At 43.6% G+C, this 15,556-nt stretch overlaps 1 long non-coding RNA gene across 2 annotated transcripts in view; it reads right to left on the bottom strand.

Annotated features, from left to right (window-relative positions):
* Positions 1-8,713: 8,713 nt before the first annotated feature.
* Positions 8,714-15,556, bottom strand: part of LOC133389973 (uncharacterized) — a 30,045-nt gene continuing 23,202 nt past the window's right edge. For both annotated transcript variants that reach the window (XR_009764242.1, XR_009764243.1), the window contains one exon: positions 8,714-8,843. This is a non-coding gene — a long non-coding RNA (uncharacterized LOC133389973). The remainder of the gene's footprint in view (positions 8,844-15,556) is intronic.

The following is a 15,556-nucleotide window of genomic DNA, read 5'->3' as shown; positions in this document are numbered from 1 at the left end:
CGTTAAACAAGAGCATGCACAGGCAAGTGGACACAGCAGATGAGCAACCAGGAACCCATCCATGGGAGGAGTGGGAGTGAGGAACAAGGCCTAAATAGCTTTGAACATTATTACATAATTAAAGAGTTCTGAGTTAAAAGTCTTCTTTAAACCCACATTCCAGATCTAGAGGGACTGCCACCAGCATCTATTATGTTCTTGAACATGTTTTCCAGCACAATGAAAGAAGAAAGTCAGAAATTAATCAATACCCATGATCTCCAATAAGGATGGGGGAGAATTTCACTAAAGTCAGATTTGGCATCAGACTTCCCTATAGTTCACATATTCACTATCTTTGGGGACCAATCTAGTTTGCTGTGAACGTCAAGAGCTTTTTTCAACACTGGATTTTTTTTTTGTTAAAAAAATTCTTGCTGAATATAATGTTGTTGTTAGCACTGACAACTGTCAATGAGGTGATATGTTAACTCACAGGCAGCACAGCAGTCATTTATACAGTCAGTGCACCTGTAACACTCCCTCTCACCCCAATGCCCAGTCTCTCTCTCTCTCTCTCTGCCACCCTCCCCTCCATTCGAGTAATCCAAACGATGCTCTCCCCTTCCCCCTTTCTTGCTCTGTCTCTCTATTCCAGCTAGTTTAAAAAGCAGCAGGGAGAGAGTTTCCCATCCATCCCATATCTTATTTGTGGTCACACACACACGCACACACCCTATCATTTCCTTTCAGCTGCTCCTACCCTGCTCCTACCACTGCCCAACCCTGCCCAAGTCTCTCTCTCTCTTTCCCCCTCCCTCCCCTCCACTTGAGTAAAACACTATCTAAGTGGGGAGAGAACAGGCGGGCAAGAGTGCAGCTGCAGAACCTGGAGCATATATGGAAAGAAGGAAACACTGGAAGAAAGAACATTAAAAATAGCATTATTGGGGGGGTTGAACCAATAAAAGCAGAAGATAGCAGAAAACAAACACAAAATGTAATCGCCTGCCAGTCCAGCGAATAGATCCTACCAGCACCAACAAGTGAACTACATTCCTGGTCTCCATCAGAAGATCTAACTGTAGCTGATCCTGAACCTCAGAGACATCACTGTAACACAGACTGGCAAAAGGGTGTTCCCTTGGAACATGAACCAGTCACTGTTTCACGAGTTGCAGGGCTTCTGTAAAGCCAATCAGAGCAGGGTAAACACAAACATGACATTATGCAATTCTAATTGGGCAACTGTATTTCTATCTAGTAACAAGAATGGTCAGTATCTAAATGGGAGAAAACACGGGGACAGAGAAGCAGACAACACACAACCATATCCTGTAAAAGCCTGGTCAGATAATAAAACATCAGGTAAGCCTTTTGCTAAAAGGTTCCTAAAAGTCTTTAAATAACTCTCAGTTGATGTCATGAAAGACACAGCAAAGTATTCCATTCATAGAAGCAATAGTTCATACTCTTCTAATATTTCTAATATTTATAAGCCTTGTACCAGCAAAAATAACATCAAGCTTCTATATACAGATATATAGATATGCTACCTAACAGAAGACTAGATTACAATGGAATATACCTAGGGTGGGCAACCTTTTCCACCGCAAGGGTAACATTCCCTTGTGGCAGTCCATACTTAAAGACCTCTACTTGGAAATTAAACCCTTTGATTTTAATGGAATTTACTTACAAGCAAGTATGCTTCAGAAAACAGCTACTCTACCAGAATTCTTCCAGTGTTTCAACTTGGGAGACTGTACTGCTTTGTTAGAGCATCAAAGCAGAGTGAAGAGTTTGAGTACTAAATTAAAAAAGAAAAACATGCATTCCAGAGATGCCTTATGAAGCAGGTCTTCCCCCAGTGTGTTGTTAAATGAGTTATTTATTTAGAAATGTTTTCTCCATAGTTTCTTATAGAATTTGAGGCTTAAAAAAATTATAACATTATATAGCAAGAACATTTAATGCCCACAGTATAAATAGTATTAAAACAGCAATGATCACATGAGATTTGCAAACACTTGCGTGAATAAGGTGTTCACTTAATTCTGGAATCTTGCCACAATGTTTAGCTTAGTGTGGTATTTGCTAGATTGTTAGGGTTAGACTGAATATACATAGGGAATTCCTCTCTGTGATGTTCCTGTATTAATGTATATATGGTAAGTGCTGTTTGTATAGAAGATACATGGTAAGTGGAATGAAAGAGGAGGGGGGAGTAAATGAGCAGTAGAATGCTGGATGATTGGCTGAGTGTTTGGATGGCTGAGAGTATAAATGGAAGGATGACAGTTAAATCTGGGTGGACATGAGTGGGTTGTTTTGGTGGAGTTTGGAGGTGGGTGTGAGTTGGTGTATGTCAGGAGAGTGTGGAGAAAGAGGGAGGTGGAGTTCGGATTAGTAATAAGTCAAATATCACAGTAATAGATGAAACCATAAGCTTGTAGATCATTATCAAAGTTATCTTGTTATTAATGTTATTTAATAAATACTATTTTGGTTTACCGAAGGCCTGATCCTTGGCTGGGGTTTCACAGACCAGAAGGGAGGGTAAGGTAATAACCAAGGCTGAAGGGAAACAGTAACAAATGGTGGCAGCGGTGAAGAGGAGAAGATAACATTATAAGTATCCAGAGCAACCCCGAGTTATGAGTTATCTGCATTGATACAAGGGGGTTGGGAACAGCATAGGCACACAGTCACGAATGTAACCGGATAGAGAGACTCAGGCAAGGTCTCTGGGAACATTGGTTGTAGAACGTGACTGGTGGTGCTGCCTAGCAGGGGGATCTATTGAGATCTGTGCTAGAGCGGAGAGAGAAACCATAAAAAAGGACAGTCCGGACTGGTGGAGTCCCTGGTGGTGCCTAGTGAAAGGCAGTAGCCATGAGCAGTTAGGAACCTGACAGGGAGAGCCATGGAAGGGCGTCACACTCTCCTCCTAGCCCAACACTACAATGGGGTGGAGGGACAGGGCAGCCAATGTCTTCTTTTCTAGAGGCTGCCTCAAATGCAAAGATGTATCATGGAACACTAAAGTCAGGATCATTCAGACCATGGTATTCCCAATCTCTATGTATGGATGTGAAAGTTGGACAGTGAAAAAAGCGGATAAGAGAAAAATCAACTCATTTGAAATGTGGTGTTGGAGGAGAACTTTGTGCATACAATGGATGGCAAAAGACAAATAATTGGGTGTTAGAGAACAAATTAAACCAGAACTATCACTAGAAGCTAAAATGATGAAACTGAGGTTATCATACTTTGGACACATCATGAGAAGACATGAGTCACTAGAAAAGACAATGATGCTGGGGAAAAACAGAAGGGAGTAGAAAAAGAGGAAGGCCAAACAAGAGATGGATTGATTCCATAAAGGAAGCCACAGACCTGAACTTACAAGATCTGAACAGGGTGGTTCACGACAGATGCTATTGGAGGCAGCTGATTCATTGGGTCACCATAAGTCATGATTGACTTGAAGGCACATAACAACAAGAAGCCTTTTTTACCCTCTTTTTATGTTTTGTTGTTTATATAACTTCAATCTTTTTAAAAGACTAATAAATTTATTACAGCACATGCATTTGGGGACTCACGCCCACTTCATCTGAAGCATTAAGTGAAATCTTAGTTGGCAGGTATGTAAAGGAGAAAATTGTAAAGTGGGAGTTGAATGATAATGAGATGCAAAAATTATAGCCAGTGCAAATTAAAACTAAATATATGTTAAATATGCACATCTTCAACCTTTTACTGTAGTAGTGAGATTATTGTAATAACTCCTGTAGTGGGGCAGAGAACCATTTACAAGAAACAGTCACAGATGTAGCTCAGATATCCTAGCATTGGTAAGCTAAGGAATAAATGTAGTGTTATAAAAATTCTTCATCTTGATTTAGCTCACAGGTGATAGCACTAAACTTCCTGATGGATTGTAATCCAGCTGTTTCATACTGTGTTCTTCTTTTTAAGTTCCTTTGTTCCAGACCACCACTTGTTTTCATGTATAGTTCTCACCACTCAAACAGATCATCAATTATCTACACTCAATCCTGGACAACGGCCTTGGAAGGAAGGCCTGTATTTGCTTACAGACAGCACCCCAACTTAAAACAATTTACCAGCAACAAGCTACATAACAGAGATACGGACACCAGGTGTGTAGTCATCCAGGGTCTTGGGGGGTCTTAGACCCCTTACTGTTTTGGGACCAGGGTCCCAGCAGGATCCCTATGTCTCCAGCATTCTATGAGCCAATCAGTATGAAAGAGGAGTGTGTTAGTCACTAAGAGGAGTCTTCTAGCATGATTCCTTGTCCTTTTCTGCTGTTTAGAGCCAATCAGAGTGAAAGGAGCTGAGTCAGCCACTGAGAAGACTCTTCTCAGTAGCTAACACTCTCCCCTTTGATTCTTATTGGCTGCTAGGAATGTCTGTGGTTGGGAGAGAAGGCATTAACAAAGATCTCATTCTCAATCTAGTAGCAAAAAAGGGGTGGTGGTGGCTGTGACTATCATGCAGGGACCCTGCACTTCTGAATTTGCCACTACACTAGTGGACACAGGGACCAGAGCACGAAGCAGACCCAGATACTAACTCTGCCCCTATGCCTACTCTGGCAACATGGTAACAGGACTTAACAATGTCATCCACAAAATCAAGGGTTCATTCACCTGCTCATCTTCCAATGTAATGTATTCCATTATCTGACAACAATGCCTTTCTACATTCTACATAGAACAGACACGTCAGTCTCCATGCAAAAGAATAAATGGATTGGACACCGATATGTCAGCAGAAGTGGCAATATCCATAAACAAGTGGGAATGAGAAAGGGGGCTCAAAACTCAGAAACTACTATGACCCCAATATTTGCAATATGGAAGTTTAGAAAAAAATTTTTTGCCAGGGTCTCACTGTTTATCCCTATTTGTAATCACCCAGACTTCTAAAGAATGGATAGGGAGATAGATGATAGACCACTTATTGATTTGGACATGTTTAGATTAATGGATTATTATCAGAACGGTCAACCCATTCGTCAAGATAAATGGTGAACTCAAAGAGCCTGGAATGCCATGGCTATCCCAGTATCAACCTAGTGCATTTACTAAGAAAAAAATATTTATTTTAGAACAGGGCACAAGACAATTAACAGCAGGGGAAAAGATGGTGCTAAACACAAATAGAGAAAGGGTTAGTGTCTAAACTGTATAGGTTTTTAATCTAAAGTGATATAGGCTCTAATTAACTCTGAAACACCAATGGGAAACAGACTTAAACTGCCAAATTGAGGAGGAGGATTGGAAGGGCATGTGGACTATATTCTCATGCAAAGCACTGTCAACATCCTTTAGAGAAATGGCTCTCAAAATGATAAAAACAATGGTATGTGACCCCACTTTACATAGTGAACATCACTAAAAAGGACTCCCGAGATTGCTGGCGTGGATGTTGTGGCCAAGGATTCTACAGACTAGGGTTCTCAGGGCCTGAGAATGATTCTGTATCTTTAAGAGAAGAGAAAATTCAGTCAAGTGCAGGTTTTCTTGCAACATTGTAATGGGAAAAACCACAAGGTGAAATTCTCCTTTCCCCTGCACAACTTTTAAAGATACAGAAGACCTCTTGGTTGGCAGGATTACTTTTAAAAAGGAATAAATTACATTTATTTATTTATTTATTTATTTATTTATTTATTAAATTTCTATACCGCCCCATAGCCGAAGCTCTCTGGGCGGTTCACAACAAACAAGCAAAACATCAAAATACAATTAAAACCAATATTAAACAATTTAAACACATTTTATTTGTTTCATTTTTAAACCGCCCATAGCGAATAGCTCTCTGGGCGGTGTACAAAATTAAAAATACCAATATACTAGCATACTAAATAGTAGAATGTAATAGGATGTTAAATGTTAAAATGCTTAAAATGCCTGGGAGAAGAGGAATGTTTTAACCTGGCGCCGGAAAGATAATAATGTTGGCACCAGGCGTGCCTCAGCAGGGAGATCATTCCATAATTCGGGGGCCACCACTGAGAAAGCCCTTTTTCTTGTTACCATCCTCCGAGCTTCCCTCTGTGTAGGTACCCGGAGGAGGGCCTTCGATGTTGAACGAAGTGTATGGGTAGGTTCATATCGGGAGAGGCGTTCTATCAGGTATTGCGGTCCTAGGCCGTGTAAGGCTTTATAGGTTAACACCAGCACCTTGAATCGAGCCCGGAAACATACAGGCAGCCAGTGCAAGCGGGCCAGAATCGGTGTTATATGTTCGGACCGCCTGGTCCCTGTTAACAATCTGGCCGCTGCATTTTGCACGAGCTGCAGTTTCTGAACCGTCTTCAAAGGCAGCCCCACGTAGAGTGCATTACAGTAATCTAATTTAGAGGTTACCAGAGCATGCACAACTGAAGCGAGATTGTCTGTGTCCAGATAGGGGCGTAGCTGGGCTACCAACCAAAGTTGGTAGAAAGCGTTCCGTGCCACCGAGGCTACCTGAGCCTCAAGTGACAAGGATGGTTCTAAAAGAACCCCCAAGCTACGAACCTGCTCCTTCAGGGGGAGTGCAACCCCATCCAGGACAGGTTGAACATCCACCATCTGGTCAGAAGAACCACCCACTAACAGCATTTCAGTCTTGTCTGGATTAAGCCTCAGTTTATTAGCTCTCATCCAGTCCATTGTCGCGATCAGGCACCGGTTCAGCACATTGACAGCCTCACCTGAGATAGATGAAAAGGAGAAATAGAGCTGCGTGTCATCAGCATACTGATTACAGAGCACTCCAAAGCTCCTGATGACTGCACCTAGTGGCTTCATGTAGATGTTGAAAAGCATGGGGGATAGAACTGACCCCTGCGGAACTCCATACTGGAGAGCCGAGGGTGTCGAGCAATACTCCCCATGCACTACCTTCTGGAGCCGATCCGCCAAGTAGGAGCGGAACCACTGCCAAGCAGTACCTCCAACTCCCAAATCAGCGAGTCTCCCCAGAAGGATACCATGGTCGATGGTATCAAAGGCCGCAGATAAATCAAGGAGAATCAACAGAGTTACACTCCCCCTGTCTTTCTCCCAGCAAAGGTCATCATACAGGGCAACCAAGGCTGTCTCTGTGCCAAAACCAGGCCTGAAACCCGATTGAAATGGATCCAGAAAATCGGTCTCATCCAAGAGTGTCTGGAGCTGGCCCGCAACCACTCGTTCCAGGACCTTGCCCAAGAATGGGACATTTGCTACCGTTACAATTACATGGCCCCCAAACATAGTAATTACCATTACCATTACAATTGCTCTGAAAGTAACTGATTACTTTACATTTTCTCAAAAGTAATCACTACAATTACATTTCAGTTACTTTTTTTAAAAAAAAGCCTACAAGGTGCTAGCCTTGGCTGCTGCACATCGAAGTAGCCTAAAACAACATTAAAAATAAACACACACATACAGAGGTAGTAGAATAATTCTTTTTATCCATAAGATAGCAATGGTGGTCTCTCCGCTGGTAAGGGAGGCGGGGAGGGAGGCAGAGGCCACTACTCAGAACTTTGCATGTTAAACTTAGTGCCACCCTATCCCCGCTCAGACAGCAAGCATAATCTCTCTCATGTAACCACCTCCTGGACCCTGATCTGCTTCCAACTAAGGGACACTCACCCAAGCAAACATTTTCCCGAGATGCAAAAAAATTAAAATACGGCAAATGCAGCTCAGTAGCCAGAGAGGCTGGTGGAGGCCACTTTGTGTGCCAAGTGCAAACACAGTATTCTCACACTCACACACACTCACTCACTCACTCACACTCACACACACACACACACACACACACTCTTTCTCTCTCTCTCTCACACACACATGTGTTATCTTCTTTCCCCTCCACAGTTCTTTATCTCTGTTCTGCTGCTGCCTCCTTCTCCTCCTTTATCCACGTTCTTGCCCTCTGGCTCCTTTTCCCCTCCACTCCATTCTTCTCCAAAACCATCCATTTTTTTAAACAATTGTGTTCTCCATTCCACCCTGTCTCACTCTCCACCTCCTTCCTCGTCGCTTCCTACCCGCCCACAGAGCATGCTGCACAGAAGCCCAGTTTGAGGCACATGATTTTCATACACAAATCAGAGGAGCAGAAGACTTCCCCTGCTTCCCCCCCAAGTAATGCCCAAAAGTAATGCTGGAAACATTACAATTACTCCACAAAACTAATAAAATTACTCCTAGTTCTATTACAATCAAAATGTAAAGGAATTACCCACTCATTCCTCAAAAAAGTAATGAATTACAAGTAATGTAGCATGTTATACTACAGTGCTCTTTATATACAGATCTTCGTACTTTGTTTATTTCCCCCCTTTTTACAAGACTTAGACCCTTTGAAGATAACCAGGTTCATGTTTTACTTGACGACCGTGATCCATTTATTACGGATATGGTGGCGAGATTTCGTGTGGCGGCCATGACACGTAGAAAGAGTCTGGCCCAAGTATTTTAACTTCATTATAACCTTTTTGTACCTGGTTTGACTAATGTGTGTAATCTTGTTGTTTTAAATTTGTTGGTCTTTATACCATAATAAACTAATTCATTCATTCAAGTAATTCATTACTTGTAACTAATTATTTCCAAGCTCTGAGCCCAACATTGGAAAACGTTGGAGGGTTTGACTCCAGACAAGCGGCGACACAAGTTTTTGGAAATAGCTTTATTAGAGAATTGGCCAGTGGAGGGGGGTTGGAGACACATTTGAAGCTGACTTGTGGCCATTTATTGTATCATCTACTTCAGACAACAGTAACTGTTTCATGCCAGCTATTCTGTGGTTGACATGATACTACTTGAACTTCTTTAAGGCAACTGTAAAAGAATAAGATAAGTGGTTAGTTATTTTTATTTATTCAACTTATTAGTCGCGTATCCGGCTGAATTATCAGCCACTCTAAGCAACGTACAAAGCAGAACATGTAAACATCAAAAGACTAACAATAAAAACTAAACAATAATGTAGAAGCAACAAGTTCCAATAATAATAGGGCTTCTCTCCTGTATAGCCCGAAGATGTAACTACAGATGGAGGTTCCTGGTGTAAGCATCGAACCAGTGTGATGATAGTTCATTTGCAAGATGTAAAACAACATCCTCCCCTGATATTAACATCCAGCAACTCCAAGAAAGAGAGGGGTGGGAGAACAGGCCCCTCAAAATCAAAACCAACAGAGCAGTTCTTCTCAAGGAAGCCAAGGCAGAGGAGCCAGGGCGTAAACGCGACTGATAACAGGCAAAACAAACAGAGGCCGCATGGCAAAATGACAGCCGCCGCAGGGGTGCCTCCCACTCCTCAGAAGCCGAAAGATTATCACAGCAACAGCATCTTCCAAGGACAGGCTGCAACACCCAACCCGCCAGTCTCCGGCTCCAGCCTGCCTCCTTATCCCTTATATGCCCAGCCAATCACTGCAGTCTGCAGGTGAGAGCCTCCTGCAGATACCATCTTATCAGGAGGTTCGTTCTGCACAAGATAGGAAACGGACCTTTAGTGTGGTGGCACCTACCCTGTGGAATTCCCTCCCTTTGAATATCAGGCAGGCACCATCTCTGCTATCTTTTCGGTGCCTTTTGAAGAATTCCTCTTTCAACAAGCCTTTTAAGTTGAGACCTATCCCAGTCTGCATCTGTGTCAGAATTGTTCAATATGTTTTTTAATAATGTTTTTAACCCTCTTAAAAAGTTTCTTTTATATGTTTTTAACGCTGTTTTGTTTTAATGTTTTTAAGATCTGTTTTTATGATGTTTTAAAGTGTTTTTAGTGCATTGTTTGCCGCCCTGGGCTCCTGATGGGAGGAAGGGTGGGATACAAATTGAACAAATTGAACAAACAAACAAATAAATAATGGAAACTACGATTGGCCCCTTAATCTAATGCAATCAAAGAGGTGCAAAGTTCAAGAACACAACTAGAATTTACAGTATATTTCAAGGTTTTTATTCTTGAATTATTATTAAATAATCCCCTTTTAGAATGCATACCTTAATGTGGCAAGGGGGTTTGAGAGTGTTGAAGAAGCTGAGAGCAATGCCGTGAGGAGTCTAGATCAAGACTAGGTGGAATGGTCAAAGCTGAGACACAAAGACTAAGATGCATCCAAACTCAGAGGAAGGCAATGGTAAACCACCTCTGAATACCTCTTACCACAAAACCTCTATGAACAGAGTATCCAAAATGCAACACGAGATAGTGCTGGAAGATGAGACCCCCAGGTCAGAAGGCACTCACCGAGCTACTGGGGAAGAACAAAGGAAAAGTACGAGTAGTGCTGTGACTAATGACGCAGCTGGGTCAAAGCCAAAAGGAAGCCCAGAGGCTGATGCGCACAGATGCGAAAGGAGAGTCCGGAGTTGTACGACGCGCACAATAGGAACATGGAATGTGAGAAGCATGAACCAAGGAAAGTTAGAAATAGTCAAGCAAGAAATGGAACGTATCAACATTACTATACTTAGAGTGAGTGAATTAAAATGGACGGGAATGGGACATTTTCAATCAGGCAACTTCAAAACATTTTATGCAGGAAATGAGAAATTAAGAAGATATGAGGTTGCTTTAATAGTGAGAAGTGATGTAGCAAAAGCAATTAGGAGCTACAATGCAAGGTCTGAGAGAGTGATATCAATGGGATTAAACGGGAAACCTATTAACATAACCATCATCCAAGTCTATGCTCCAATGGAAGAAGAGGAATTGGAGAGATTTTACGCAGGAAGAAATTGATCACACAACAAAACAAGAGTTGATAATCATGAGGGACTGGAATGCAAAAGTAGGAAACAGAGAAGAACTAGGAATTGTGGGGAAATGGGGCTTAGGAGACAGAAATGAAGCAGGAGAAAGACTTATTGAATTCTGTGATGGGAGGGATGTTTTTCTGAGGAACGGTAGTGGGGAAAGGCAGGGAAAAAGATGTATAAAAGCTACTGGTTTATTTCTTTTGTTTTTTATTTTGTCTAAATAAAATAAAAAACAAGTCAGAAAACATACTCTGTAACTGATCTTTAGGTGGCCATTCTCTTACCTTACTGTCTTCTCCTTTATACTGTATACCTGGTCAAGTAAGATTTTGTTTCATATGTCCAACGGAGGGGGCTTGAGTCCATGAAAGCTTATGCCATAATAAATTTGTCAGTCTTTAAGCTTCTACAAGACTCATTGTTTTTGCTGTAAGAAACTAACATGCTGCCACTTCAGATTTCTCACCCTCCCAATGGTTTTTTATTATTTATTTATTGACTGATTAAATGTATATCCCACCCTTCTTCCCAGAAGGAGCCAGGGCGGCAAACAAAAACACTAAAAACACTCTTAAAACATCTTAAAACAATGGTGATCCTGGTCCCCTCCCCCGGCTTTGCTGTTGGAGGGGGGTGTCGCTTTTTGAACCCGGCCCAGCCCTGATGGGCATGACCTCTGGTGCTGGATGCAGATGTTTAGTCTGCCTGGGGCCGTGTGCAAAGCCACCTGATTGGCTGCTTTTCGTGCCTTTCCCCTTCTCCCGCTCATTGCAAGGTTTAGTGGCAGCGAGGACAGACGCTTTCCCCTCTCACTGCTTACTGACCTCGTGTGGGGTGAGGCCAAGTTTTCATTGCAGTTACAGCATTCGCAGAGAGCAACAGTAGCAGCTGGGAGGCGGCGGTTGCTGAGCCAGTAGTGGAGCTGCTCCTGCAGTCTCTGTTTGCCTTCTGTTGCGGCACCTGCTTCTGTAGGCTTTGTCCGGCACAGTTTGTTTGGTTGTCAGGGCCCTGCAGGGTCAACAGGCGTGCTGGGGTGGCTTGGTGGGGTTAAGCAGCTGGCCCCTCTTGCTAGCCTGGTCTGTTTTGTTTGGCTGGGCTGCTCTCCCTCCTTCTTCCTACCCCCGGCTTGATTTAAGTCCTCTTTTCACGTTTTTTACCATTACTCTCTACCCCCTATCCCCTGCCTGGCAATAACAGGCTGGGAGATTTCCTTTGTTTTCTGTGCTGGGTGGTTTTATGTTTCTTCATTTGTTTTGTTGTGTTGTTGGCTGGTGGTGGTTAATCATCTTTAACTAGTTATATCAATTAATGATTAAGTTTTAGTTATAAAATTAAGTTTAAATAGTAGTAATATTAATAAAAGGGGGTGATAAAGCCCCCCTCTCTTCAGTTAATAGTTTCCATAGAATTTGCTTGTACTTTAAATCTTAATTAATTTTGCTGTTATTGTTAGGACAGTAATTGATTTTCCCTGTTTATTGGGATTTGTGTGCAACAGTTTTGTTAGGTCAATAACAACAACAACAACAATAATAAAAAGCATTTGTAAGCTGGTTGTTGGGCTACGCCCAGTTAGTTCCTTTGTCCAGTTAGCATTCCTTCCAGCTAGTTTTATCTCTCTCTCTTTTTTTCCTGGTTGGCATTTTTCCAATGGGGCCCAAGAAAGCAGCACAAAAGAAGGGAGGCTTGGCTAAGCGTCAGCCTCCTAAGCACTCAGTACCTGTTCTTTCCTTTGATGATGATTAGGAGGACGAAGCCCAAATTGCATTTATGCTGGCTAAGGGCCAGTCTCTTGAGGAATCCAAGCATAAAAAGCAAAGTTGGCCAAAGGTAAAAGGTCTGATTCACTTCGTCTTGCAGATAAAGGTGATAAGAAAGGCAAGTCTGTGCAGGTCCTGTCTCAGAGAATTAAAGCCTTGGCAGACCACAATGATGGTGAGGTTTCTAGTACCTCCAGGGCTAGTCAGAGGGAGGTTGGGCAGTGGCCTGAACCTGAATCCTCTCGCGAGTATGGTGCCTCTTTTGATCCTGACTTGCACACACACAGCCAGAATGTGGCTTGGGGCACTTACACTCCTTCAGGGCTGTTTGGCCTTCCCAGTCTCAGCCTTAGGGCATGGGTTCAGGTGGGCTTCAGGGTGTTGCTTGGGCCCAGAGCGATTCCTTGACTTCCCTCACCAGTCCATATTCAGCTAGTGAGCACGTTTGGCAAAGTGGCCCCACTTTACTGGTTTTGGTTATTATGGGCTATCTCCTCAGCCATCTCAGTGTTTCCCTAGGGGGTTTTTTTGGCTCAGGGTCATGGTGCTGGCGCTTTGTCTTATGGTGAAACTGCTCTGCCTTTGGGTGACCATTTGCTCCCTGCTACCAAAGAAAATATTTGGACGGGCGAGTACATTGACCTTTTTCCCCTCCTCTTTCAGGAACCAGAACCCATGGGGAAAGAAAAAATAAAATGGAAGCAGGCTGATAGGAACTGGGAAAATTTGTTATCTGGTTTTACTGTTTACATGGATATGGTTTTGCAGGCTCATCTGTGCAAGGGTCCAGCTCCAGTTAAGTATCTGGACATGATTCACAGGGTCTCTTCAGAGTACCTGGATCCAGCGTGGTTCAGGTATGATGAAAATTTTAAGATGAGGGCAGCTTTGAACCCTGCACTCACTTGGGACATTATGCAGCAGGAGCTCTCGATGCAATGCCTGGCCCTGGCATGTAAAGCCATTGGTGAGCATGCTGATAGTGGGCATTTGTTGGCCTGCTCTCCCACTCCCCTGGGTTCTTCTGGAGTTGTGGGGCAGGGGGTTGAACCCTGCCTGTTCTGCTGGGACTTCAACTCCCAGGGTCACTGCAGCAGGTGTTCATGTCGCTTCAGACTTGCGTGTTCTAGCTGTGGTGCAGGCCATGCTGTCATCAATTCTGCATGTAGCAGGGCCACTAGAAGGGGGAATAGAGGGCGGCATCCCAACTGCAGAGGTGGTTCTGTCAACCCCCAACACACACAGTTGCAACTGTTAAAAGCCGGTAGTCCCATTAATGTCACCAATTTAGTCCAGGTCTTGCAGGACTATCCAGATAGGGCTGCTGATGGTTGTCTTCAACTTATGCAGGTTTTTGCATCCATTGCTGAGGAGCTGGGTGTTCCACTGGGCTCTGAAAAACCAAGGGTCCTCCACCAGTTTTAACCTTTTTGGGTATAGAATTGGATTCTGGACTTCAGTTGTCCAGGATCCCTGACCAGAAGCTTGAGGATTTGAGGGTGAGACTGACCCAGGCTATATCAGTTAAGAAACTTACTCTGCTGGAGCTTCAGCTCCTTGTGGGCCATTTAAATTTTACTTGCAAAACAATAGCTCCTGGGAGAGCTTTTCTCAGGCATCTGTGGGACTCTGCCATGGGCTCCTCATCACAGAATCAGGGTCTGTGGTGGCATGAGAGAGGATCTGAGGGTTTGGTTGTCCTTTCTGGACCAGTTAAATGGTATTTCCTTTGGGAGGACTGACTTTCTTCTACAGGCTGAGCTGCAGGTTCTCTGTGATGCTGCTGGGGGCTTGGGCATGAGCATTTCTTTCCAAGGATTCTGGTGTGCAGAGCACTGGCCTGAGGAATGGGTTGCTAGCAGCATCACTAAGGACCTGACATTTTTAGAGTTTTTTCCCATAGTGGTTGCAGTGCACAATTGGCCCCATTTTTTGGCCAATAGGTCAGTTAGGTTTTGGTGTGATAACCAGGCAACTGTTTGGGTTATTATTTCTTTGTCATCCAGGTCCCCCAGGGTCATGAGGCTGGTCCGGGCTTTTGTTCTGCAGTGTCTTAAATATAATATTCTTTTCCTGGGTTGGCATGTTCCTAATCTTGATAACGAGATCACAGATTCCCTTTCTTGTTTTCAGGAAGACTGTTTTCAGGCACTTGCCCCAGAAGCCAGAACCATGCCAGACTTGGTGCCTCCACGGATGTGGCACCTTGGAAGATCGAGATCCAGCAGGCCATAGAGGCTTCTTTGGCTCCTAGCACCAGATCCAGCTATAGGAGGGCCTATTCTGAGTTTGTGGCCTTTCACCAATCATTGGGCGTGGCTCAGGACTGGCCAATCCCGGCTGACCATGTTTTGTAGTTTTCAGTTTTTCTTAAGTCTAAAGGTTTAGTCAAAGGTTCCATAGCAGGCAAATTAGCAGGTCTGGCCTGTTACTCTAAGGCATTGGGGTTCCCCACTGGGGATTTTAGAGTTAGGAAGATGCTTGAAGACTGGGCTAGGATAGCACCTCAGCAGCCTGATGCATGTTGGCCCATTTCTCCAACTTGACTCTTGGCCTGCGTCAGGGCTCTTGCAGTCTTATGTCACTCTAATTTTGAGTGTCAACTGTTCAAGGGTGCCATGCTCCTGGCATTTTGGGGGGGCTTTCAGAGTTAGTGAGTTAGTCACTGCTTCTAAGTTTGACTGATCTGCCAGAGCGCTGGGTTTTTCTAATGTTGCTTGTACTTATGAGGGTTTGTCCGGCTACGTAAATTGAAGACAGATCAGAGGGGGAAAGACTGTTCGGTCTCGTTGGCATCCGGTAACGTTTCTGAACTTTGTCCAGTTCAGAATTTGGCTGCTTATATTTGCCTTCGTGGGCAGAACCCTGGGGTTTTATTGGAGCACGAGGATCAGTCACCTTTGACTCATTTCCAGTTCTGGGCAGTGGTGAAGAAAGCCTTAGAGATGGCTGTTGCTCCAGCTGGAAGTTTTGGAACCCACTGTTTTCGCATTGGTGTGGCCTCTACTGCAGCACTTTGAGGCC

Source organism: Rhineura floridana, chromosome 8 (assembly GCF_030035675.1).
Source record: "Rhineura floridana isolate rRhiFlo1 chromosome 8, rRhiFlo1.hap2, whole genome shotgun sequence".
NCBI lineage: Eukaryota > Metazoa > Chordata > Lepidosauria > Squamata > Rhineuridae > Rhineura > Rhineura floridana.
Note: the sequence above shows the minus strand (reverse complement) of the source record. Positions and strands in the feature narration are given on the sequence as shown.